Genomic DNA, 27,941 nt, shown 5'->3' on the forward strand with positions numbered 1-27,941 from the left:
GATTCCTAATGCCCCCGCTGCCTGCCGGTCGATCTCTGCTGCCGGTGGACGCGAGGATTGGCGATCCAAGCCCCTCCAGTGTCCACACCAGCCCTCACGATGCGGTAGTCCGCCGCACACAGAGGCAGCTGTTGCAGCAGCCTCACAGGCCCAGATCCAAAATGGCGGCTCACCTCGAAACTTCCACTGGTGGGCCCGGGTCTATGTCGAACGTCCTCCGGCTTCCAGAGCAACCGCTGTCATCAGCCGCCAGACCAGCAGCCTCCTTTTGCGCGGTGCCTCCGCAGCTGCTCCGACGTGCTCTAAAGGGCCGTATGCCTCTCGCCCCTATCGCTGCAGCCACCTACACACGCAAGATGGCGGGCGGCCGTGGTGCCGTCTCCTCCTCCACAGCGACCGGGCAGGCTGCCACGCGCCGCTCCCTCATTCGCCTTCGAGTGATTCACCGCTCCCGCTGCCTCCGCTGACCTGTCTCCCGGTCAGGCGCCGGACTGCTCGCCCGCCTCTGCACGCCGTCCGCCGTGCTTGCCGCTGGTGTCTGCCTCCGCTCCGAGTCGGCCGCTCGCCCGAGACTCCGATCCCCTCCGGCTCCGTATATATTGGCCGCCTGCTGCTCTTTGTGTCATCGGGGGTACTCCCCACCTGTACCGGGGACCCACTGCTGCTATTTCGGATGTGGGCCTGTGCTGAAGAAAGCTGTCGGCGGGAGCTCCGGTAAGGTGCGTCCAATCATGCGGCCATCTTGACCAGGCCCCAGCAGTTTTTTTTAATGCAGCCCATTTTCCTTAAAGCAAAACGGCTGGCCGAGCAGTTTGTCAGGGCCTGTTTCGGTTCCCCGTCCGGCCCTGTTTGGGAGGTTTTAGGGCACACTGGAAAAGCACCTTTCACAGTGAGTAATCTCGTGTTAAGTGAGTACTGTCAGGCAGCTTGTTGGCAGAGAGGAGAGGAGCATTATCTCTCCCTTTTTCTTTTTTTAAATTTTTTTTCTATTGTTTTCATAAATAACACAGTACAGAACTCCATCATGAGCTTGTATTACATGGTACATCCGCAGCATACAGTCAAATACTGTTAACATTGTCGGTCCATCAATTTGCACTGCCTCACATCCGTTGTTAAAACTCCACTTAATAACCATATGGTGTTTCATACTATTCCACTTCAGAACCCTCATCATCCCGGTCTCGTGGTGGATCACATATGTCTCCCCTAAATTTGTTACAAGCCCCCCAAACTTTACTCCATTTTCCAGGACACCCATGATTGATGAACACCGTTCTTTCGGCTATCATGGCCGCATCCATGTCCCTGCACCATGAGGCCAGAGAGGGTATCTCCGCTGAACCCCACCTCTGGGCAATGTTTTGCTTAGCAACCATAATCCCCAGCGTGGCCCAGTTCTGAGCCTGATGTGTAAGGTCATTGGGTTCCCATACATTTATTAAACACCTCCTGGGCTCCGGTACTAGTGACACTCCCTTCGATTGTGATATGGTCCTCAGCACTTGCGTCCAGTAGGCCATAATTTTGGGACATTGCCATATAGTGTGGAAAAAGGTACCCTCTTCCCAGCAGCCGCGCAAGCAATAAGGATGCGATATTTTGCCTATCTTGTGCAGGGTGTGCCTGGTGTAGTAGGATCGGTGTAGGACTTTTATCTGTACTAGTCCAAGTCTTGAGGGAATGCCCACCTCCCGTGGAGAGACTAATGCCTCCTGCCATTCCAAATCGTCAAAGTCACCTACGTCATGGGACCATTTGACCTTTAGGGGCCCTGTGGGGTCTGGCAGGTTGTTTACCAATTTACGGTAAGTGAGTGATGTAGCCTTCTTATGCATGCATTCAGTCAATAGTCTGTCCTCCAGAGGCGATGCCTCCGGGACTTCAGTACCGGGCGGCAGGGCCGCCATCAGGGCGTGCTTAATTTGTGTGTACCTAAATATTTCCGAGGGTGCCAGTTTATATTGCTGCAGAAGACGCTCAAATGTAAATATTACACCTTTGTGCCATACGTCACCCACCGTGGATATGGCTATAGCATCCCATTGATCAAAGCCCTTACTGTTCCTGCGCCTGCCCAGCCGCTTCGTGTCCCAGAGTGGGGTTAGTTGGGTTATGACCCCTCGTCATCCCAGTTTAGCCTGAGCTGTATGCCATATGGAAACAGTGTATCTCCCAGGTCCGATTACCGCTGGGGTTAGTTTCGTGTTGTGGAGGGAAGACAGCATACCTTTCGTTCCCAGCACTGATCTATCTGCCTTAAATGTTGGGTCCGACTGTGGGGCATGCAACCATTGGGTAATGACCTTCAGTTGTGCCACCCAATATTATAATTGTATGTTTGGGAGAGATATCCCACCATCACACCATCCATGGACCAACTTAAACTGCGCAATGCGCGCCGGTTTATTGCCCCACAATAGGCTGGAGACCTGGGCTGCTATTGCCCTGAAGTAATTCGGCTGTACCGGGTTCGGCGTATTTTCCAGCACATATAAGAAAGGCGGAAGGGCCATCATTTTAAAAAGTGCTGCCTTTCCCAACAGTGTTAATGGGAAGGTGCCCCAGTAGTGTTTATCTCTTTTAAGATGTGTCGTAAATATTTAATTTACCATCTTAATTTCTATGCAGGTAAGTACTTAATCAATAATAACTCAATCGGAAAGAAAGAAACAGAGTCCGTGGTGTTAGAGTTCTTAGGGGTTTTATTCCTTAAAAAGGAATCGTTCCGGAACTGGATATCAGGTTCCTGCAACCACAAAGGGTTCAGGAAGGGATAGAGCAAAATTTTATTGACAATACATAGCTTATATACTTAATTTACATCATAGAAAGCAATATAGAAGGCGTAACAGCTGAGAGAAGACAAGATAACAGCATCCACGTGTTACTAATACGTAATCAGAAGGCGTGGACTAGGCGTGAACTAGAGGTGTGCGCTAGAAACGTCACAGGTAGGTGTCACATGGGGGTGGCACTAAACAGAAATGTTGCAATGTCAGCGGAAATCAGAGGCTTGGATGCGCGCGCAGCTGCATGACGTGTGATTGACGTGAAACTGGAGGGTGCAGGGGACTTGACATTTACACTAGCGGAAAGAGACAGAAGTCTGGCATGTCAGATCAACTCGTACTTCTATCATATCTGATATCTGATGTTTGGGAACCATATTATCTGGACGGAAAAGGTCTCTGGGGCAGAAGCTATTCTATACTGACTGTGAGTGCCTGTATAAGCGCCTAAGTGTCTGCATGAGAAGCGTGGGGGCATGGGCCTTCCATGGGAGCATGGTAACAGAGGCTATGAATTACTTGCACGGAGACAGGCCGGCCCTTCGGCTCTGCAGCTGGGGAATGTTTACTTAAACTAGTAGGCAGGAATGTATTTTCGAGGAGCGGGACAGATAATTTGAAGGTTGTAGTCAGTCTTGGCAGGCAGCAGGCTGAGCTAAACGCGGTGGGCCGCGCTGGAAGTAAGTCAGAGTTCACGGGTACAGAGACAGCCTGGGCTGAGGCTTTCATAGTCAGAAGCCAGAAAGAGGCTCGATGGCAGAAATTCAGGGCCTACTTTGCCAGAGCTGAAAAACGTGTAAAGTACACTACAAAAAGACGTTGGCATAGCATACTTAGGAACGGACTATTCAACCCATTCAGGGTGGGTCTGAAAGAGGACATGTTAACGTTGGACGCAAATGTGTTTGCGTCTTCATAGCTGGCACAGGAGGGAAGTTACATGCACTTTAAGCTGGTACATGGAGACGGTGGGGTACACGCTAGGGAACACAACTTGACCATAAAATTTATATTTCCTCATTCCCTCCTTGTTCCCTACGGACCCTTCATGATATATCGATCCTCATGAATCGATCAGTTTGTTCTTGTAACATCATTTGCTCTTCTTTCTTCCTTTCACGTCTTGAAAGGAAACTGGAATGTTCAATGCATGATGTGGCACACAGTCCACAAATCGCTGGCCCACATTGTAAGCACAGGCAGCAACTGAATACTAGGACTAGGCCAATGCCTAGGAAGGATAGGATCTTCCATCCCCAAGCGGTTAACGTTGTCCAGAACCAACCGGACCAAGTCCAGGTGCCTGGATCCTGATGTATCAGATTAGCAATTTTATGAAGACGTGTAATAGCTTTGTATACAGATGGCGTGTTTTCTGGAATGAAAACACAGCAACTTGACCCGATGACCTTACAGGCTCCACCTCTATCTGCCAAGATGACGTCAATAACAAGACGATTCTGAAGGACAACAACCCGCATGGCGGACTGCTCCTCTGTTAAGTTACCTAGGGCGGAGGCAGTTTCATTCACTACTGCTTCAAGTGTTCTAGTTAATCTGCGTATTAGTTTACTATTTTGGACAGGGCCTAAAAAGAAAAAGAATCCTTTATTAAAATCGGTGTATTGTTCCCATGCCGTTTCTGTGTAGTCGACAAGCGGGAGATCTCTTCTGAGTCTACTCTTTACTAGATTTGTATTTCTGTGATAATCAGGAGGAGCTAGAAAAACAGGTGGCAGAAGGAATGCAATATAACAGGTACCATCCTAATCTGGAGGTAAACGTATGTATGCGGTATGACCACAAACAAAATAGGAATGACGGATAGCTTTAAAGGACGATTTACCATGATCACTGAATTCGACCACAGTAGTACATTTACTATGACCTAAGTGTACTGAACCTTTCTTCCTGACACATAATTCACCAGTGACTGGTAATACTGACATAGCGGGCAGAACTGGTGCAGCTTCGGATTCAACAGTAAGAATCATAAGGTTAATTGTGTAATTACCTAATCCATATACTTCATTTTCTAGATCAGTTCCTATTCTAGTGGGGAGTCCCTCCTTATCAGGGTAACAGACGTCGAGCAGAACTAAGTTCAAGTTTCCCCAAACCCAGCTCCCTTCGAAAACAGCAATATCAGGATCTAAGGAATTTATTATTTTAAACCATGCACCACAAGAGCCATTGTGAGTGAACGGGTACGGAAAGAGGGGCAGAGCTCCCTTGTAATTCTGGTAGGGAGGGAGTCGGCCACATATCCAGCAGTTTGTAGCATTATTAGTCTGATGGGAATGATGTAGCATACTAATGAATGTGTTGTTGCGCAGCGCAAGTCTGTAAGAAAGTTCATGTGGAGGTAACTCGCTAAAAGAATGTTCAGCAGAGACATTGTAAGTAGATTGTTCACGCTTGAAAATAGGATAATAGATAGGAAGTAGTATGCTTGCAACAATAATCAGAAGACTTAGAAAAAACATGATTAACAATGTCACTATACAGTGACTACGCAGTGATTTGCAATATGTACGTTTCTTGAATTGTCTCTCTCTCTCTCTATCTCGATCTAGGGGATACATGTCAGAAACTATTTAACCGGTTCACCTAGGGGAGGACTTAAACAATTAAACTGTCTGACTTGCTAGATCGGAGCTTTAATTTATACTTTTCTTGTGGAGTTTTCTCTCGTTCGGAAACTTTAAAGTCACTAGGCTCGATACAGTCTTTGGAAGGGGTGGACGAGCCTGGGTCTGGTTTCAGTTCATTGCATAGTTTAATATGGCTCGTGTGGATCCACCCCTTTCTGCCCTCCACCTTCACTGCTGTCCGTGTAGTAAGAAGGACGGTCTTCGGCGCTTTCCAGCGGGGCTCCAGCTGACTTTTCCTGTCAAAGTTCCTAATTAAAACCAGGTCGCCAGGACGGACATCATGCGGCTTTACATCAGTGTTGTCAGGGAAGGCTGCGGCAACCTGTGAACAACATGATTGGAGTGCAGACATCAAGGAGGCAAGGTAATCTGTCAACATATTGCAATCAACATCAGTAATTTTCTTAGGAATGGGCGTCCCCCACATATTCGGTGGTCTACCAAAGACCACTTCGTACGGGGATAGTCCTGATCTCGAGTGGGCAACCATTCTCATATAGAACAGTGCAACTGGCAGGGCGACTATCCAGTCGACCCCTTTCTCTTGACATATTTTACCAAGGCGGGTCTTTAATGTCTGATTATGCCTCTCTACAAGGCCTGCGGCTTCGGGATGTCGGACACAATGGAATTTCCATTGATATCCTAGCAGCAAGGAAACTTGCTTCATTAATTCGGATGAGAATGGCTGTCCGTTATCTGAGTACACGACACGAGGCATGCCGTACCGTGGGAAGAATTCACGAACCAGCTGCCTGGCAGTGGTCGGAGCAGTATAATCTGGGACTGGATATGCTTCGGTCCAACGGGAAAGTGCACAAACAATTACGAGGACATATTTGAATCCTCGACAACGGTCCATCTGGATATAATCCATCTGGAGGACTTCAAAAGGGTGATCGGGAGGATGAAATCCACCTTGCTCTACAGGGACGCTTTTACCTGGATTGAACTGACAACAGATCATGCAAGTACGCACTTTCTGTTTTGCTGCTGCTCGTAAGTGTTTATTGCTCCAAAGATTTTGTAAACTGTCTAACATCGCTTTTTCTCCTAGATGTGCTGGACTATGTGCTGTATTTATTATGACTTGAACCATAGAGTCAGGGAGAAACCATGTAGATTTTCCCTTCGTCATCCAACCTTGATCTGTCTGGATCCCTCCTAGTTCAGTCCATTTCTTTATTTCATCTGGGGTAGCATGTGTCTGAATATCGATTACATCTAGTGTGGGATCCCTGACTGTCATACAATTTGTCGGTCCTATTGTCTTTGTCATGTCAGTTGTCTGAGTGTGAGTCAATGCTGTATGTTTTGCTGTCTGGTCTGCCAGGTCGTTACCCTGGGAAACAGAATCTGTAACTTTAGTATGTGCTTTACACTTCATGACGGATATGCCTGAAGGCAGATGTATGGCTTCTAACAGTGCTTGAATGAGGGGACCGTGTTGGATCTTGGCACCATGAGAGGTCAAAAAACCTCGTTCTTGCCATAACATTCCGAAGTCGTGTACAACTCCGAACGCATAACGGGAATCTGTGTATATGTTGACATTTCTGTTCTTGGCTAGTATACAGGCTCGGGTCAGAGCGATGAGCTCTGCCGCTTGAGCAGACAGTGTGTCAATACGATGTGTTTCTTTAACTTCAGTTTCAGTGGTCACTGCATACGCGGCCACTAATTCTCCTGTACTTGTTCTCATACATGAACCATCCACATAAAGTGTCAGGTCTGGATTTGTCAGTGGAACATCTGTTAAGTCTCGTCGGGGCTTTGTTACTGCATTAATGATCTCTATACAATCATGCGGGGCTGGATCTGTCATACTTGTAGGTAACAGTGTTGCGGGGTTCAGAATGCTGCAGCGTCTGATTTCTATGTGTGGCTGGAATAGCGTTAATTCGTAACCTGTCAGTCGTGCTATAGTCAAATGCTGAGTCTGGGTTCTGTTTAAAAGAACCTCTACAGAATGTGGAACTTGTACTGTTAACTGATGGCCTAAAACAATTGAGTCGCTCTGTCTGATTGCTAATGCTGTTGCTGCTACGGACTTTAAGCACGCAGGGAGTGCCTGGGCTACTGAATCCAATGTACTTGAAAAATAAGCGCAAGGCTTATGTGAACCTGCTTGGTCTTGAGTGAGGACAGACAATGCTGTGCCATCACGTTCTGTAACAAAAAGTGTAAACGGTTTACTGTAACATGGTGTCGCTAAAACTGGTGCTCGACATAAAGCTTTCTTTAATTCCTCAAAGGCTTGTGTGTGTTCCTGAGTCCAAGGAAGGACAGTCGAAGTCGCTGCCTCCTGTGTCGTTAACTGGATGAGTGGTTTAGCTAGAAATGCATATTGAGGAATCCATTGTCTGCAGTACGAGGTGAGGCCTATGAAGGCCCGCACTTCCTTTTGTGTCTGGGGTTGTGGCATATTTACAATTAACTGAATGCGATCGGGAGTGAGCTGTCTCCCCACTTTGGACAGCAAGTGACCCAAGTACACAACTTGCTGAACACAGAATTGTAGCTTCGAAGGAGACACCTTGTGTCCCTTGTCGGCCAGGAAATGTAAAACTGTCAGTGATGCTTGTTCACATTCGGGCTCACTTCGTGCGGTGATCAGCAGATCATCGACGTATTGCAGTAAAGCGGTGTTAACTGGCATTTGAATACTATCTAGTTGTCTTTTCAGTGCTTGACTATAGATGCTGGGGCTTTCTGTGAATCCTTGAGGTGCGCGGGAAAATTTGAAACTTCGTCCATTTAAACTGAATCCGAAGAGGTATTGGCTCTCTGGATCGATGGGTACACTAAAGAAAGCGTTCTTGAGGTCAATTACAGTAAAGAACGTTGCTTCAGAATCAATAGCAGTCAATAGGGAAGAGATATCGGGGACCACAGGGTACTGTGGTACAATGCATTTATTCAGTTCTCGCAGATCAATCACCAGCCGATATACTGGCGGTGCATTGGGATCAGTACGTTTAAGAATCGGAATGATAGGGGAATTACAGATATTGGAGTCGGTCTCTACGACCACTCCTTGGGCAATGAGCTCTTCAATGATTTCCAGTAAAGCCGCTACAGCATCAGGTGGTAACTTGTATTGTCTGATTCGGGGTAAAACAACCCCTGTCTTGAGTGTAACACGGTATGGTGTGATATGCATACAACCTACATCAGTTGGGCCTTTTGCCCACAAGTGATCTGGTACATTTCTCAATCTGACATCAAACTCTCGTAATACATAATGACCCTTGAAGTCCCGCAGAAAGAGTCTAACTCCCTCCGGGGAACAGCATATTATGGCTCCTAGAGCCTTCAATGTTTTTATTCCTAACAGATTTTCTGGACATGATTTCATAAGTAACAAGTCTGTAACACGTGATAATGGACCCACAGCCAGGGGGACTGGTTCTGATACTTCGTTTACAATGGGCTGTCCTGAAAAACCAAGGGAAACATTCTGTGAGCCTGAGAGGGGTGCCCCTGGGACTTCGTCATGGCTTATTGTGGTGCGGCTTGCCCCTGTGTCGATTAAAAACTTTCTGTCTTTTCCCAATACTTGACTGTGTACATAAGGACCTTCTTGATCTACGGGAATTTCAATAAGAGGCAAACCCAACTCCCTCTCTAGGCTGTTTCATGCGTATCGTTGGTAATCGGGGTAAGCAGCTTGGGCATACTGGTACATCTGTTGGGAAACTTGTTGAGTCGCGGCAACTGGCTGTGGCTGTGATACCGCTACTGTCTGTGCTGTATGAGATGAAGCATGCATAGGCTGCGTGTTCTGCATGGGCTGTACGTTCTGTGAGGTCTGTTGCTGGGCCTGATCTTGTCTTGGTGGATGCGGTCTCTCTTTAGTTTTACCTGTTGATATGTTATGTTTCAGAACTGGACATTCATGTACGTAGTGACCTGGCTGCTTGCAATAGTTGCATGTCCCTTTAACGGGAGCTGCGGTGTGACCTGTCTGGGTCGTACCCTTTCTGTGGCCGTCGGTTGGAACTGATTGGGCTACTAACATTTTCATTTTCGTGTCTTTCATACGTTTCTGTTCCTGATCCTGTTCTTCTCTAATTCTGTTCTGGTGGTATTGTAACATTTGTAACATCTGTGATGGCGTATTTGCTTGCCATGTACTCTCAACCTTGTATACACGGTTTTTAACTGCTAACAGGGAATTCTCGACTAACTTTGATACCAAAAGATGCGGGTATGACTCGCTACTTGGTTTAAGACCACTATTAATAATAAAACATTTCTCGAATCTTGAATAGAAGTCACTAGTATCTTCGTCGGGTTTCTGTTTACATGCTGAGATTGCATCCCAGTCTTCCTTTCTTGTTGTCAGTAATCTTGGCAGAACCTGTACTATCAAACCTGGTAATGCTTTAGTTTTCTCCCCAAGGCCTACCCCTGGGACACGTTTGTTCTCTTCGTCTTCTATTTCTGCCCAAACAATCTTTTTCTCTCCCACCTCCCATTCCTTTTCCTTGAGTTTCTCGTAGATGCCCGTGGGCAGCAGTACTTTTAACATTTTCATGATATCTTCATATGTGTAATCCCCCATCAGTGTATGACAAAAAACAACCTAGGCAACTCACATCTAGACATTGTAATGTATTAATGGACAAAATGGCTACAGTTACTTAGGAAAATATATGTCTTTTTATTTTAAATCATGTAAAAACACAACATACAAATAGTTTAAAACAAGGAGAACATTAAACATCAGTAAAATCTTGTCTTATCTATTGGATGTAAGACAAACATACATTTGTGACAATAAATGACAACACATATGAAAACAATTAAAAAACTGGAAGTGGCAATTAGTGTCTCTACGCGCGTTTCGGCGAACCAGCGCCTTCTTCTGGAGTAGCCACACAAGCTCTAAAAAGAGATATATTTAAAAAGGTATATTAGTTAAACATCCTTAAGAAATCTGTAACCAAAGACATATATCATTCTATTTCCTAAGGTTGTAGCCATTATATCTGAACTTTGATTTATGTTATAGATATATCTTTTCACTTCCTTGTCCCATTCAAACCCTCATATCACTACTTGAAATTTTTCAAAAATTGATTATGGCTCAATTAAGAAGAATAAAAAAGTTCATATATATTCCTACTTTGCGAAGTTATTTCTTCAGACAGTCTCACTCTATATTGTTAGTGTATAACTTTGTCATTTTCTGTTGTATATATCCTATCTTCTAATTTTCATATATGTTGTTTCAACAATTTGGTTGAAACAACCAAATTGGACATCAACTAAGCATCCAATCAACTATTGATGTCATAATCTTGAACATTAGTTGTGAGTATTATCCATCCAAGACATACTCAACCAATATATCCATCATCATTCTATCGTCTTTGCCGGGTACTGGATCATATCTGCAAACTGTAAGGTTTTCTTTGAGTATGTCGAGGCGGGGTGATTTGAACGTGAAAGGACTCTGCATATCCTTAAGGTTTAATCTGTGTGTTAATGGCGGGGTCCGAAAACCCCCGGTCGCACCTCCTGAGGCGGAAGCTTGAACATTATCTCTCCGTGGAGTCTGTATCTGTACTTGAATTTGTCTTTTAGTAGGGTCAGGTAGACGTGGTTTCGGTAGATCAACTTTAGGTGCGGGAAGTGGTGGAGGTGGAGGAATGGCCGATCGAACGGGGAAACCTGGTTGCAGTTGTGGCAGAATTTGGTCTGGAGGCGGGTTGACACCCCCGTCCCCGTCAGTAGGCGGGGCGCGAACAGGCAGAGTGGTGTAAGCGGGTGCTACATCCTCTAGATAGGAATTCAGGAATATGTCTTTAGTGGTCCTGTGTGTTACTTTGGTTGGAACCAATGGTGGCGGCAGATTTTTCGGTATTTCTGAAATGGCCTCAGGCGAACCCTCGGCCGCGAGATACATACCGTTTACGAGATTGTTTCGTGCGCGGTCTACTTGCTCTGATTTTACTCGGATCCCTTCAGTAACTAATTCGTTTTCTTGGGCTTTATCTGATTCTTTAAGTCTGTCTTCTCTACGTAGTTCTTTTTCAGCACGCTTATGCGATTCCTTACGCCAAAACTCTATGGCGTCTTTCTGAGATTGTCTGGCTTTCTTTTTCCATAGTGCTTCTTCTACCTTCATGATGCACTCGGCATCCCATGTTCCAGTAACAGGCCATCTGTGTCTCTCGTCTAGATGCTTAGTATAATCGGCCCATAAATCTAGATACAATATGGCATCTAAGCCATGCTTATGGTACATAAAATTTCCAGGAGTGTCCCTAGGGGGGATAGGAATTTCTTCCTCTAGTATCCCTTTCCTAGTTCCTATCTGCTTTAACTTGTTGAAAAACGGCATCTTGTTTACTTAGTACTGAATGTTCAATCCTTGCTACTTAATACTGAATATAGTTAGTTATACGAGAACACAATAATGCACATTAACAACAGTCTCACTCATACCACGACATTAATCACATTAAAAGACATTTGAGACATATATGACTACCCCCTATACCGGATGTACTGCTAAACAGCACAGATACACTGCTAAGAACAGTGCAAAAACTTGAAATAACGGATGTACTGCTAAACAGTACAGATACACTGTCTAAAAACAGTGCAGACCGGACTTGTGTACCCAAACCCGTCTAGATACGTCCCAGCAATGGTACTCACCGGGAAGCACGGAAACAGAAGGCCTCGGAAAACTCGACTGGACAGGACTCGACTCGACTCGACACGTGGATACTTCGGAAAACTTCGGAAAACTGGTGGGCCTCTTGACACCTCGGACCTTGCTTCTTTCGGCTAGGCTCTGGTCGGGATCCTCCGCACTCCTCACCGCCTCGTCTGGGTGCTGATCGCAGTCTTCGTCACCTCCGTGGGCCAGAGGGAGATACAGGAAATCCTGCCGGTACGCGTAGTTTCCTTCTAACTGATGGCAGGGGACAGAGCTTGCAACGCACCAACCGGCGCGTGGGGTGGGGGAGGGGTCCCTATTCGGGCGCCAAAATGTCGTAAATATTTAATTTACCATCTTAATTTCTATGCAGGTAAGTACTTAATCAATAATAACTCAATCGGAAAGAAAGAAACAGAGTCCGTGGTGTTAGAGTTCTTAGGGGTTTTATTCCTTAAAAAGGAATCGTTCCGGAACTGGATATCAGGTTCCTGCAACCACAAAGGGTTCAGGAAGGGATAGAGCAAAATTTTATTGACAATACATAGCTTATATACTTAATTTACATCATAGAAAGCAATATAGAAGGCGTAACAGCTGAGAGAAGACAAGATAACAGCATCCACGTGTTACTAATACGTAATCAGAAGGCGTGGACTAGGCGTGAACTAGAGGTGTGCGCTAGAAACGTCACAGGTAGGTGTCACATGGGGGTGGCACTAAACAGAAATGTTGCAATGTCAGCGGAAATCAGAGGCTTGGATGCGCGCGCAGCTGCATGACGTGTGATTGACGTGAAACTGGAGGGTGCAGGGGACTTGACATTTACACTAGCGGAAAGAGACAGAAGTCTGGCATGTCAGATCAACTCGTACTTCTATCATATCTGATATCTGATGTTTGGGAACCATATTATCTGGACGGAAAAGGTCTCTGGGGCAGAAGCTATTCTATACTGACTGTGAGTGCCTGTATAAGCGCCTAAGTGTCTGCATGAGAAGCGTGGGGGCATGGGCCTTCCATGGGAGCATGGTAACAGAGGCTATGAATTACTTGCACGGAGACAGGCCGGCCCTTCGGCTCTGCAGCTGGGGAATGTTTACTTAAACTAGTAGGCAGGAATGTATTTTCGAGGAGCGGGACAGATAATTTGAAGGTTGTAGTCAGTCTTGGCAGGCAGCAGGCTGAGCTAAACGCGGTGGGCCGCGCTGGAAGTAAGTCAGAGTTCACGGGTACAGAGACAGCCTGGGCTGAGGCTTTCATAGTCAGAAGCCAGAAAGAGGCTCGATGGCAGAAATTCAGGGCCTACTTTGCCAGAGCTGAAAAACGTGTAAAGTACACTACAAAAAGACGTTGGCATAGCATACTTAGGAACGGACTATTCAACCCATTCAGGGTGGGTCTGAAAGAGGACATGTTAACGTTGGACGCAAATGTGTTTGCGTCTTCATAGCTGGCACAGGAGGGAAGTTACATGCACTTTAAGCTGGTACATGGAGACGGTGGGGTACACGCTAGGGAACACAACTTGACCATAAAATTTATATTTCCTCAGATGATCCAGAGGGGGCTGCAGATTTCTTTTAAAGAAATCCACAGAGTCGACAGTTATATATATACCCAAATATTTAAATGCGTCTTCCGAGATCTGTAGCGGGCAGTCCGTGGAGAGCTGTGGCGGAGGGCGGTGCAGCACATACAAAACAGATTTGGACCAGTTGATGGTATAACTGGACGCCCTCCCGAAGATTGTACAGATATTTAGAGTCAGTATGGAACGCCTGGAGGCGGCTATGTACAACAGAACATCGTCCGCATATAGGGAGATGCGATCTTCCAATCTTCAGTCCATTTGATTCCCCGTATCATTGGTTCCCACCTTATCCACGCCGTCAACAGTGCCAACACCAACACCAAAGCGAAAAGCAGCGGTGACATAGGACAACCCTGGCGCGTGCCCCACGCCAGGGGTAAGTCGTCAGAAATGTGTCCATTAGCTGCAACGTGAGCCATCGGTTTGGTGTAAAGAAGATGAACCCATGCACAGAAATTGGGTCCAAAACCCAAGGAACTTAGGGCCAGATGCATCAAGCAAAGAAATAGCGATTCCTTATTAGCGATTATTAAGGAATCGCAAATAAGGACTCTCTGTTAGCTATGCATGATGAGGATAGCGAACAATTAAAGATTCGCTAAAAATCGCTAAATACAATAGCGATTCCATGTTAAGGAATCGCTATTGTGAAAAACCTCCATTCTTGCATTTTGCGATCCCGCTATTTGCGATATCGCAAATTGCGATATCGCAAATTGCGATATCGTGAAAACTACAGAGTCGCATTGGGAGCAGGCTGATGACATCACAATCAGGAAGTCAATCAGCCCATGCTGCCACCTGTGCACAGAGGAACAGAGAGGCAGAAGCAAAGTGCTGGGAGAGAGAGCAGAAAACACAAACTGTTGTTTGCTGACAGGTGGAGACAGCCAAAATGTCCCAAACAGCTACAGAGGAGGGTGCAGTGGCCAGGAAGAGAAAAATCAAGTTTAGTGAGAGTGAACTTGAGAACCTCATCAAGGAGGTGGCAAACAACCATGAGAAGCTGTTTGGGAAGCTCTCCCTTAAAGTACCAGAGGCTGAAAAAAGAAGGATCTGGAACTGGATTAAAAACAAAGTGAATGCTGTGGGGGTCACCCACCGCAGCATAGATGACTTAAAGAAACGATGGTACGACTTGCATAGCCGTGCCAAGGAGCAGATAGCGGAAAGGCTGAAGGAGGCGACGGGGACCGAGGAGGAAGCTAAACAGTCCCAGACAACACAGCCCTGGAGGACATGGTTGAGGGCACAATCCAGCCTGAAGCAGTGGTGGGAGTAACGCAGCTGGATACATCCGGGGCAGCCAGTAGCACACAATGTAAGATGCATGATAATCAACATATCAATGTAGATACTGATTGTGGCCAAACTGTAATCAACCAGCAAAATCACCGTAGAAATAGTCCAGTCCACATATTACATAGGGACACTAATGCATTATGGGACCTGTAGGCTGTAGAACCCAATTGGCTGTCACAATCCAACATTGTAAGCCCAAATGCTACCAAAATGCAGTACAGTCATTGATGAGAGACAGTGAAAGCATAAATGTACAGAATTTCAATGTTGCTCAACTTTTGTAACAACATAAAATAACATTGCACTGTTTCACATCACAGATGCAGCAGAAGTACACACTGATGACAGTGAATGTGGAGACAGCACACAGGTCATTGAAGAGGCTGCCGTGTCAAAACCTGTGATACCACCACCCAAATCCAAGGCACCAGCAAAACGCAGGGCCACAGTTACACCACTGCAGCCAATGGAGACAGAACAGGAACCAGAAACTGCTCCTGGGACAAGCCGTCCAAGTGCGAGCCACACAACTTCACCCCAGGCACATGTCCGTCTAGGAACAAGACACAGGGCAAGGACCCATATCTGGGCACAGGAGGCAGGAACTCCCAATGAGTGGGGTGGCGTGGAGTCACAGATGTTGCGGGTGCAGTGCCTGCAAGTGAGGCATATGGGAGCCATCAACCTGCAGATGACGAAAATGAACAAAAAGTCAGTCATGGCCGAGAGTGTGAGGGAACTAACTACTGCACTTGTGGATGCAAACAGACAATCAAACAACACACTGCAGGAGGTGGCACGTGTGATGCAGGAGGGACACACCACACAGAGGAGGAGGCATCACCAGTTTGTGACCTGCATGGCTGGCTATACCAGGTCCAACAACAAGATTTGCAACAGCATAGCACAGCTGTCACATCGGTCGGTGGAAATGCAGATTGATATGGGCCTTTGTTGTGGGGATGTGTCCAAAGCACTTGGCCAAATTACCACTGCCGTTGAGCTGATGCAGTCTAGCACTGGTGAGCACGACCATCTTACAGGGGAAGAGGGCAGTGAGGCATCCAGCCTAAGCAGCATCACTGCGCCACTCACCACTGTCAGGAGGAGCAGTAGCCGTAGACAAACACCTCCTGCTGCATCCGGGAATGTAGATGCAGATGCAGGTGAAAGACGTTTGGGTGTGAGAGGGAGGAAATGCTGAACATAATCAGAAGGGTGGAATTAATCATGGTGACGTAACCATGTCCAAGACATTCTTTGTGACTGCATTTCAAGTCCTTTGTGTGTCTCATATGTCCTTTAGTGCATGCAGTTAATGTGCTAATGGACACCAGCTATATTCAATTATACACACCTACCGCTTCACGTGGTAATAAATATTTTTCTTCAATAAAATAAGTGTTGTGTGTCATCATTACATACCTTAGAAATAATGCTGGGTGATGTCTGTACATTTTCTTTGCCCCTCCGCTGAACTCGCAAGATGGGCCCGGCGTGGGTGTGCTGGGGGCTGGTTGCCCTCAGTATCGGATTCCTCAATGGGGTACCTCTCCTTGTTGCTATATTGTGCAACATAGCACATGCCGCCACTATCCTGCGAGTATACGTAACTGGGTATGGGCTCCCAGGCAGCAAGGCCAAACCCTGCATTAATTATATAAAAAAACAACTGCCAGTACTGCCAATGTGAATTACAATCCTCATTTGTATCAACCACATACGAATTAAACGTTATGTAGGCAAAATCTATTTTTTGAATCAATCTGTTTGATTTTTATTTTCATTTATTTTGTCATTTTTTCATATATTTTAACAACTTATTCAATAGTCGAAAGAATTTTTTTTAAACAAAACATCAATCAATATACATCTAATTTTATATATATACAACATTGAACCCTTTCATAACTTTCATACACATTCTTTCTTAACAAGTCTGTCACATCAAACACATACACACTCAGTCATACTAGTAGCAAAAATATTCAGTGCAATTCATATACTTTTTACACAAGAACCATACTTTACATTTTTCAAATAACTTGATCCAAATACAAATGTCACTTTTAATATCCTTATGGTTCAAACAATAATAAGGTCTACGCGTTTCGAACACCCGTTTGTTATGAGGTTCTCATCTGGACCATAAACTGTGAATGAAAAAGAGAGGGGACTCTTATTAGTTCACTGTCTGATTTCAACCGACAAGCTGTTTTGTGGTTCTACAACCACCTTTCCACCTCTTACCTCTCTATTATTGTGTTCTGCTTAGAGATTCTTTACAACGACGCTGAACCACCTAAACAATAAACGTGTATTTAGCAACCATGAATCCAAAGAGCACTTAATCATACATTTATACAGTTCACTCACTTGTTATTCGTGGGTGGGGTTCTTTAACTGTTGAGGGAATAATGATTTATAATTTAGTGGTTTATACCATAGGAACACACTCTTATATGCGTGACAGAGGGTTTCTTACCTAGTTAGATTTTTGAGCACCTCTCATTTAAAGGGTGGTGGCCTAGATACATCTGTTCGATGCCTGAAATGAAGAACGGGGTTTTGTCAGTTTCCTTCTAGTAAAGCTCGAATGTTGTGACATTGGCGAAGCGCTGAATCTAGTCTATCCAGCATTTCACTGGCGGTCTTACCTTAGTCTGTTTCACTCGTCGCTGGAAAGCGGTCCGGTCTCTCCGTCCCGGCCGGTCTGTGTGTTTCCGGGGCCGCGCCACTGTTTATTGTTTTGTCACGTGATAGGGATGGTGAACGTGGTCGCCATCTTTGATTGGGTAATCTATCCCTCAATGTTTAGGTTAGCGCTAGATTTGAATTCTTAAATTCAATATTCACACATGGAACTATTTGGCCACCCTCTATTCATGGTGTATTTAAACTGTCATCACTGCAGAAAATTCCCTTTTTAAAGAAATTGTGTGATGTGGTTGTATACTCGTCCATTTTGGATGCCATGTTTGAGTGGTTTTTTGTTAGAAGCGGTGGTGGATTTCCTAGCTTTCAGGTGACGTCTATTTTATTCATTGTAGATGCATAGTGTGTGGGACACATATTCAAAAAGAGACAACAGGGTGTCTTCATTGTAACCTGTATATTTCTGACAATTCATTAAGTCCTTTGATTGCAGAATTAAATTTCAGAATCATCATGGCTTCTTTCTGTATCAGTCTTGCTTCTATATCTCCACCTCTTGGATCTGTCTCAACCTTCAGGATGACAGTCCATCGTAGATCACTGTCTTCATGGTTCTTAGCTTGCCAATGATTGACTAAGGGGGCATTGGGGACTTTTCTTTTTATCCTCGATCTATGTTGCTGAATTCTCAACCGGATCTCTTGATTAGTTTTTCCAATGTAAAGTAAATTACACAGGCATTTAATCCCATAAATAACATTTCTTGATTTGCAATTTGTGAAGCAGTCATGTTTCCATTTTATTTGGTTGTGTTCAAACACTGACCCTTCTTCAGTCAACATGCAACAATTGCAACCTCCACATTTATGATGCCCTATAACTGGTGGTAGACCAATCATCGTTCTCAACGTTGGTTGTATTTTTTCGGGCAAAGCTGCTCTCACCAATTTGTTGGCTATGCTTGATTCCTTTTTGAATGCAAATAAAGGAGGTTTTTTAAGTTCTGTACATAGATTTTTAACCAAATGCCAATTGTTGTTAACCAACTTTTTCAATCTATTGGAATTCGGACAATACGTAGTTACTAGTACTGTTCTATCCATTTTTGTTTAGATCTTTTTTCCAGCAGGCATTCCCTCGGTGTCCACCATGCTCTTTTCTGGGATCGTCTTAGTAGTTTTTTAGGATAGCCACGTGCGATCAGGTTCACGGTCAATTTTTCTGCATGTTTCATGTATTCCTCCTTGTCATGACAGTTTCTACGGATTCTTAAATATTGCCCAAAGGGCAAGTTCTCTTTTAAGCTCCGGGGGTGATTGCTACTGAAGTGCAATGCTCGATTTCTGTCCGTCTCTTTTTTGTACAATGTAGTTATCAAACCTCCTTCCTCCGAAGGATATATTTCCACATCCAAAAAAGGGATTTTGTTTTTTGAGTATGTTAAGCTGAATTTAATCTCCTGTGTTCTATTGTTTAGCCATTCATGAAAGTTCTTTAATTCATTTTCTGGGCCAGACCACACAAAAAGGACATCGTCTATAAAACAATTCCAGTTTTTTATCCATATGCCAAACGGATTGTTGTCATAGATAAACTTTTCTTCATAGTATGACATATACAAAATCGCCAATTCAGGGGCAAAGGGGCATCCCATTGCGACGCCGCCTACTTGAAAATAAAAGTCTCCATCAAAATAAAAATAATTTCTTTTTAATGCGAAACTTGCCAATTCAATGATAAATTCACTTGGAACCTTGTGTGGTCGTTCTCATGTTTCTAGTGTCTTTTTAAGAACCTGTATACCATCTTCTTGCGGTATCTGTGTATACAGGGACGTGATGTCCATTGTCACCATCCAATCATTAGCCTTGTCGAATTCCACCTCGTTTAGCTTATTAATGAAATCCATTGTGTCCCTGATATATGATTTCACATCAGGTATGAATGGCTTTAAGAAAAAGTCCACAAATTTAGATATTCGTTCCATTAAGGATTCACAACCTGAGACGATTGGGAGTCCAGGTGGGGTTTCTTTATTTTTGTGAATCTTTGGCAATACGTAAAATAAAGGAATTCTTGGGTGCTGAATTTTTAAGTACTCTGTTTCTTTCTTTCCCAAAAAACCTTGTTGAAATGCTTCGTCTATGATCGCATGGAGTTGGCCTTTTAGTTCAAGGGTGGGGTCTTTGTTAATCCTACGGTAACAATTTACATCATTTGGTTGTTTTTTGACTTCATTAATGGAAAGGGTCTTGTCCCACAACACAATCGCACCCCCTTTATCTGCTTGTTTTACAACAATTGTTGTATCCTTTTTTAGATTGGTTAGCGCCGTTGATTCAGATTTAGTGATGTTATGTTTAATCCACACATTTTTTCTTTCCATATCAGTGATTGCTGATAGAATCGTTCTCTCAAATGTGAGTACCTCCTTTGGTATTTTGTAGTTTGGAGGGCAAAATGTCGATTTTTTACGTAGGCCCGTTGTTTCGGCGCTTAATTCCTGTGGGTTTTCAGCAAAAAATGTTTTTAGTCTAATTTTTCGAAAGAATTCCATTGTTTCAATTTTTAATTTTACAAAGTCCGTTCTTTTTGTAGGAACAAATGTGAGTCCTTTTTGAAGGACACTTTCTTCGTCCTTCGTCAAAATTTTACTGGAGATATTGAAAATCAAAGAGGGTGTTAGTTCTTGTAGTTTTGGCGTCTGGTCGACATTTCCCAGGGTTGATTGTATCTTGTTTTTCCTCTGGGTTTGGTCTGGCCTCTCCCTAAAAAAGCTAATCCCTGTTGGCTGTGTTGAAAGGATCCTCTTCTGTTATTTGTGCGTCTAGGGTCGCCGTTATCTCCCTCGCTACTACTTCCAGACGATGAGGTATCTGAAAAGGTGATATATTTTTGAGTTGATCTTCCTTGGTAGTCCTGTAGATGTCTTCGCGCTTCAGGACGGGAGTAGAAATCAGATTGTAAAAACGGGTATACTTTTTCTAAGCTGAAGTTTTTTTGATCCTTGTCAAATTGGTTAGTTTTTTGATTTATGGTATAGTCCTTAAACTCACTGATTTCTTTTTCCACTTTTTCCAGTAAGCCTTTGGCATCCGTGATCAATTGGTTGTTAGCAATGCTAGTTTGTAGACTTTCAATCTCCTCTAATTGTGCTTGGGATAATCTCTGGGCCGTTTCAATAGTTAATACCATTAGATCCCTACTGCACTTTGTTTCGATATAGCTATAACCCTTTTTGTAGATGGGGTCCTCTGTAAAGATCACCGGTATATTTTTAATTTGTAGACCTCCAGGGATAGTGCCGGCTCTTAGGTGTTTAAGTAAAAAATCGCCATGCAGATCCGTCTGGATCTGTTTTTTCTTTAATCTAAGTAGTTTTTCTGTCTCGTTTTGATTTTGGGCTGACACGCTTAGAGAGGCTGCTGCGAAAAGGGGTGGATCCGCTAGCAGCTTTTTTATATGTTCTTCGCTGTATGCGAATGCTTCATTCTCTGACATATGAAAGGGTTCAATGTTGTATATATATAAAATTAGATGTATATTGATTGATGTTTTGTTTAAAAAAAAATTCTTTCGACTATTGAATAAGTTGCTAAAATATATGAAAAAATGACAAAATAAATGAAAATAAAAATCAAACAGATTGATTCAAAAAATAGACTTTGCCTACATAACGTTTAATTCGTATGTGGTTGATACAAATGAGGATTGTAATTCACATTGGCAGCACTGGCAGTTGTTTTTTTGATATAAGCCACTATCCTGCAGCATGTTTCCGGTTGGTACAGAATTGCTCCTCCAGTTTTATGCAGGATGCGGAAGCGACTCTTGAGCAATCCAAATGTCCGTTCGATTACATTACGTGTCCTGATGTGGGCTGCGTTGTACCTCTGTTGTTGTGGGCTGGCTGGGTTCAAGGATGGAGTCATGATGTAATGCCTCACCGCATATGCACTGTCACCTACAGGGTTAAAAGCAATGTGTTAGTGTCAGGTATGCATAGCCATTACATACTTCAGTGATGAGTATTGTATTCAATTTACCTAGCAGGTGTCCTCCGCCAAAATCGCCCCTGAGCAGACGTGTGTGCATGCCACTATGGCGGAAGATGTAGGAATCGTCGGGGCTCCCAGGGTATTGTGCTACGAGGTCGGTAATGATGTTTTTTGCATTGCACACTGCTTGGACATTTATTGAGTGATATGCTTTCCGGTTGCGGAAGATATACTCATTTACGGCAGGGGGACATATGGCTATGTGGGTGCAATCTATGCATCTGATCACGTGTGGAAACTGGGCAACTTGGTAGAAGTCCTGTTTTGTTTGGGTCAATTCCCGTTGGGTTGTGGGGAAGGTGATGTGGTTGTTGATCAAAGACATCATGGTGGCCAGGAAAGATTTAAAGAACCGCGAAAGGGAGCTCTGTGATACCCCTCCAGCTTCTGCCACTACATCCTGGAAGCTACCTAACGCAAGCAGGTGCAGGCAACATAGCACCTGGACATGAGTTGGGATGGCCTGGGTCCTAAGTGTTTGGCGCTGCAATAGTGGTTCCAATTCATCTATTAAGTAGTGAATCATTGCAGCATTCAGCCTGTACTTGTCATATATGTGCTCAGGAGTCTGTCCCAACAAAGTGATGCGCAGGTGGAAGATTCTCTCCTGGATTCTCCTTCTGGGCTGGCCTGCTGCAAGTATCCTCCTCCTGCTCGCACAAATGAAGAGTGCTGCCATTGTGGAAGGCCACTATGGCCTCATGGGTCTGTTTAAATAGGCTTCAGATGTATAGCAGGTGAGTAAAGTTTTTTTTTTACCACCTGATTGTGATTCCCTTTAAACTGCTATCGCAAAATTGCGATTTTTGATGTAATCGCTATTTGCGATTTTTCATGAATTGTGTTTGCGATTATTTTGCGATTTCGCATTATCGATTTTGCGAAATTGCAAAATATTTTGCAGTATCCTTGGATTCTTGCAAATTCTGATTCCCTAAGGGGGTTCCACCTAGATTCTGTGATTTTTTTTAGCGAATTCGCATTTTCAATTTTGCGAATTCGCAATTTGTTTTTTTTTCGCATCATGAATAGCTTTTCTTTTATTTGTGATTGCAATAGCTAATTTGCACCTATTGCAATCGCAATTTTGGTTGATGCATCTGGCTGTTCGTGCAGCAAACAGGAAAGGCCATTCAACCATATCAAATGCCATTTGCGAATCCAGTGATAGTATAACAGCTGGTTCCTGGAGATAGGCAGTACGGGCCAGCACCTCGTGTGAGCGTCTCAAGTAGACGGCCGTATTCCTGCCTTGCACCAGACTGGTCTGGATGTATCAATTCCGCAAGATGTGGAGTCAGTCTGATCGCCAATATTTTAGCAAGGATTTTAGCCTCTGCGTTAATCAGCGATATGGGGCAATACGAAATGCACTTTCCGGCAGGCTTTCCAGGTTTCGGGATAGCTACTATGGTGGCCATATGCTGACCCAGCGGGAGTTCACCTGACTGTAAGCTGTCGGAGAACATGCGCAGCAGGTGCGGGGCGATGGCCCTGCAGTCTTCAACAGGTATCCCATTTGGCCATACCACCTTGTCCGACTGCAGTGACCCGATCGCCACCCGCAACTCCTCCACCGAAAGATCCGCCTCGAGCCCAAGTGCCGCCTCAAGGGTGAGCCTGGGCATATCAATGTCTTTAATATAGGTCAGTGCTTCTTCTTGGGTCATCGCCGAGGCTGATGTACACACCCTCTGAAAATGTTGTGCAAGTGTGTGTACTATTGTCCGTGGGTCAGTGGTTGCCCATCCCTCCTCCGTGTAAATGTGTGCTATCCATCTAGCACCTCGGTCCCTCCTATCTAGCTATGCCAAGAGTTTCCCAGCTTTATCGCCGGTTTCATATACTTTGTGTTGTGTGGCCATTAGCTGTTATTTGGTCAGTTCCCGAATATGCTCCCTAAGCTGCCGTTGTTTAAGATGCAGGTTCTGGGACGTGTCAGGGGCAGGGTCGCTGGTATGTTGGGTCTCTGCGTCTTGCAATTCTAGCTCCAGGTTCCGCAGCTCTAGCTGCTTCTCCCACTTGTGCGCCTGCCCTCGAAAGATGGTTTTGTATGCCTCCCATAGGGTGGTTGGGGAGCTAACCGACGCGGTGTTCTCTTTGAAATAGTGGTCTGTCGCCTCAACGACAGCCTTCTTAATCTTAGGGACTTGTAAATAGCCCGGATATATCAGATAGACTCGTTGCCACACCCTGTGGTAGTGTGTGTACTTGAGCACCAATGGGGAATGATCGGAGATACCTCTGGGTCTAATCTCTATGCTTTCAATATTTTGAAGGCTACCTGCTGACACCAGGAAATAATCTATTCTGGTCAGGCTATTATGTACCCAGAGTGAAATGTGAATTGTCTTGCTGTTGGGTGGTGCTGCCTCCATACATCGGTGAGCCCAAGTGCATCCAGAAAGCCCCCAAGGAGAGACACACCCGAGCCACCCGCTCTTGCAGGGTGTCGGTCAGCAACCCCACTCATAATGGTGTTGAAGTCCCCACCAATTATTAGTTCCCCTTCCGGGAGGTTAAGTAAAAATTCACTAAGCTCCGGGAGTGTTGTTGCATGCAGTGCAGGAGGAATGAAAACTGAAACTATATTAATAGCCCGCCCCTCCGATTGACCAATTATGGCTGCGAAACACCCATGATCATCAGTTTTGGTTTTGTGCACTATCAGTCGGGACTGTTTTTTAACCAGCAAGGCTGGCTCCAGTTATTTTTTGGCTTAAATTATGGCTTAACCCTGAATTAGATTTTAACCATAGACTGATCAGGGATTGTCTCATCTTGGATCATGTACATAAGATTATGTGGCTTGTTTATGTAAAGGAAACTTTGGCAACAGTTGGACGACAGGACCTCTTTGAAGTCCCTGAGAAAATTACAAGAATAGATCTTAGCTGGGTGAAAAAACTGCTTTTAATTTTATGGGCGGTACAACGGGAAGAATTGGAGTTGACAAAAGTAACAGTAAAAGCACATTATTTTTTAAAGACTTCATCCACGCTGGAACCCTATTTAAAAATTGTTACTAGGCCTTTTCACCGTATGCTTTTAACACGTTTTCGTTTTAATTTAATTTACGTCTCTCTAGGAAGCTCAAAGGGGTGGTGCAGACTGAAAGAGTTAGGGCCCTGTACTTGTGATAACTTTTCAGTTCAGGATACAATGCACCTCATAATGTTTTGTGATTTATAGAGTGAGATCAGAAAGAGGTTTCTATTCCCAATATTAAAAAGAAAGGGTTCTGTGTATAAGTGCTACATATCCAAGTGCTGTACCTAAAACTAAAACATAATACTTGACTGAAACATTCAAACAATCCCATCCCACACCCCCCTCCCTGCCTCCCTCGTAGACGGGCTTGCGCTTCAGTCAGCATGTGGGAATGCTACATTTCTGAAACCATCGCTGTGAATTAAAAACAATAACATACAAACCCATGTAAACTGACCCTTCCCCCTACTACCGCTCCCTGCCTCCCTGCCTGACAGACTCATAGCTGCCCGCCTCCCCAACTTAGCAGAGTAATCAATCCCAACCCCAACAAGCATTTGCAATGCAATAGGTCTCGCATTAGGAAAGTTTGAGCTATTGGCATTGTAAATGACAATTTTTTTATTTATATTTTGTTTTTGAAAATAACTAAATTAATAGCTTTGTCATTTACAATGCCAATAGTTATAACTTTCGCAAATGTGACACCTATAGCATTAGTAATGCAATATGTGTTGTATTTACGTGACTTACATGTATTGATATTACAAATAACAATGGCTTTTAATTTTTCTTTAATAGTTAATAATTAAATAAAAGTTATTGTAATTTATAATGGCAATAGCTTAAAGTTTTGTAAATAACTTTTGTGAAGATTATGTTTAGTGTATTTTATTGTGACGAAATTCCAAGAACAGAAGTGAAATATTAACATGTTTTTGTTACATTTGTAATAAAGCTTCAAACATTGAGAGAGCATATTTGAACCAGGTGTTGTTGAATGGTCGCAGAGATTGATGATGTGGTGGCGCTGAGTGATGTTGTGATGGCAAACGAGTGATGCTGGGGCGTTCAGTGATGCTGTGGTAGCACATAGTGATTTTGTGAGGGTGAGGGAGTGTGAGGGTGAGGGGGTGTGAGGGTGAGGGGGAGTGAGGGGGTGTGAAGGTGAGAGGGGGTGAGGGTGTGTGTGAGGGTGAGGGGGTGTAAGGGTGAGGGGGTGAGAGGGTGAGAGGGTGAGGGGGTGTGAGGTTGAGTGAGGGGGTGTGAGGGTGAGAGGGGGTGAGGGTGTGTGAGGGTGTGTGAGGGTGAGGGGGTGTGAGTGTGAGGGTGAGTGAGGGGGTGTGAGGGTGTGAGGGTGAGGGTGTGTGAGGGTGGGGGGTGAGGGTGTGTGAGGGTGAGGTTGTGTGAGGGTGAGGGGGTGTGAGGGTGAGGGGGGTGTGAGGGTGAGAGGGGGTGAGGCTGTGTGAGGGAGAGGGGGTGAGGGTGGGTGAGGGTGGGTGAAGGTGAGTGAGGGTGTGTGAGGGTGAGGGTGTGTGAGGGTGAGGATGTGTGAGGGTGTGTGGGGGTGAGGGTGAGGGGGTGTGAGGGTGAGGGGGGTGTGAGTGTGAGAGTGTGGGTGAGGGGTGCAAGGGTGTGAGGGGGAGGGTACACGATTGGTTCGGGCCCCATGCTGGTGGGCTGAGTGCGAGGCCCTGGGCAGCTGCCCACGCTCCCCATGCCTAGCGCCGGCCCTGCGTATACGTACCTGCTTTTGTTATGTATATGTCTACTAGACCTCAATGAAATGTTTGTTGTTATCCTATCGCTTAAGCTATGTTTTTTTTTAACAATCCCCCCAATCTGTTGTTAACCTCGCCTATCCTTTGACAAATTTCTACCTCACCTACAGCTCAGCCCTGAAGCATGTTCCCCTCACCAGCCGCTTTATATGCAAATTTATATGCTTTTGTAGTGACCATGTTTATCAGACCACAATGGAACGTCTGTTTTTATTGTATTGCATATTCTGTGTTTTTGATCAACTCTTGGAATCTTGTTTAGGCACCTGTGAAGCGCTCGGATACCTCCGGGTCTAGCCAATGCTATATAAAACCTGTAAAATAAAAATAAATAAATACCCAAAAGGAACCTCCGATCTTTTAATCTCGAACTGCCCAAAACCCCTCGTATCCGTAGAGCAGGTGAAAGATCCTTCTCACATTGCGGCCATAACCTGGAAAGAGCTCCCGGCAGGCGGCAGGCGGCAGGCATCAGACTCGCCCCCCACCCTGAACACCTTCAGGAAGGCCCTCAAGACCTGGCTTTTCAACTAAACAGAGCTGCAGAACCCCCACCCCCTAGAGCCTTGAGACTCTCACGGGCGAGTAGCACGCTTAAAACCCCTGGTTGATTGATTTATTGATTGATTGATTGAAGATCTAGAACTTTCCACTCTATTTCTGAGCTTCGGAAGCAGTCTAATGTGTGCTTGCTCTCAATGTGTGTTTAGAACAAACACACATTGTTTACATACAGTAGAGTAGCAGAACCTAGCATAACATAATACAAATTAATTTTAATGACACATTTTCTGTAGCTTAAGTACTAGCATTGAAAGATAAATTATATTTACAAACTTTAAGCCCTTCATTTAAACCACATCATCTACTTTAATAATGCAGTGTCGCTCATTCAACACCAAAACGTCCCTCATTCAAACCCCAAATGTCTGCCATTTTTTTTTCAAAATGTCTTTATTTAAACTTAAAAATGTTCCAGATATTCCATATAATTTCAAACCCAAAGTGTACAACGCTCGAACGACAGTATTCATCCTCAGCACCGCTCAAAGCTAAGTCTCCGTACCAAAACCTGTAAACACCCCCTCCTTTAAATACCTCACACGATTAATACTAAAAAAGTCCCTTGTTTAAACATGTTATAGTTAACAACAATAACATGAAAGAAAAAAGCTCAATAGACTATTGAACTACATTGCGTCGCTTGTATGGACGGGGGTACCAGGAACTACAATTTCATATAACATCATTTAAAGTGCTAAAAAGGCAGATATTTTGCCGGCAACAAACAGTAACACAAGTGAGGAACGAAGGAACAACAGAGATAATAGGCATAAGCTCGAATAAATCTATTTTTTAAGAAGAAAGGCATCGCCTGAGGAAATGCTGCACTCACAGAATTTCCGGCCCTTAATCTAAAACGCTCGCGCACTGCTCG

Source organism: Lissotriton vulgaris, chromosome 5 (assembly GCF_964263255.1).
Source record: "Lissotriton vulgaris chromosome 5, aLisVul1.2, whole genome shotgun sequence".
NCBI classification, from domain to species: Eukaryota; Metazoa; Chordata; class Amphibia; order Caudata; family Salamandridae; genus Lissotriton; species Lissotriton vulgaris.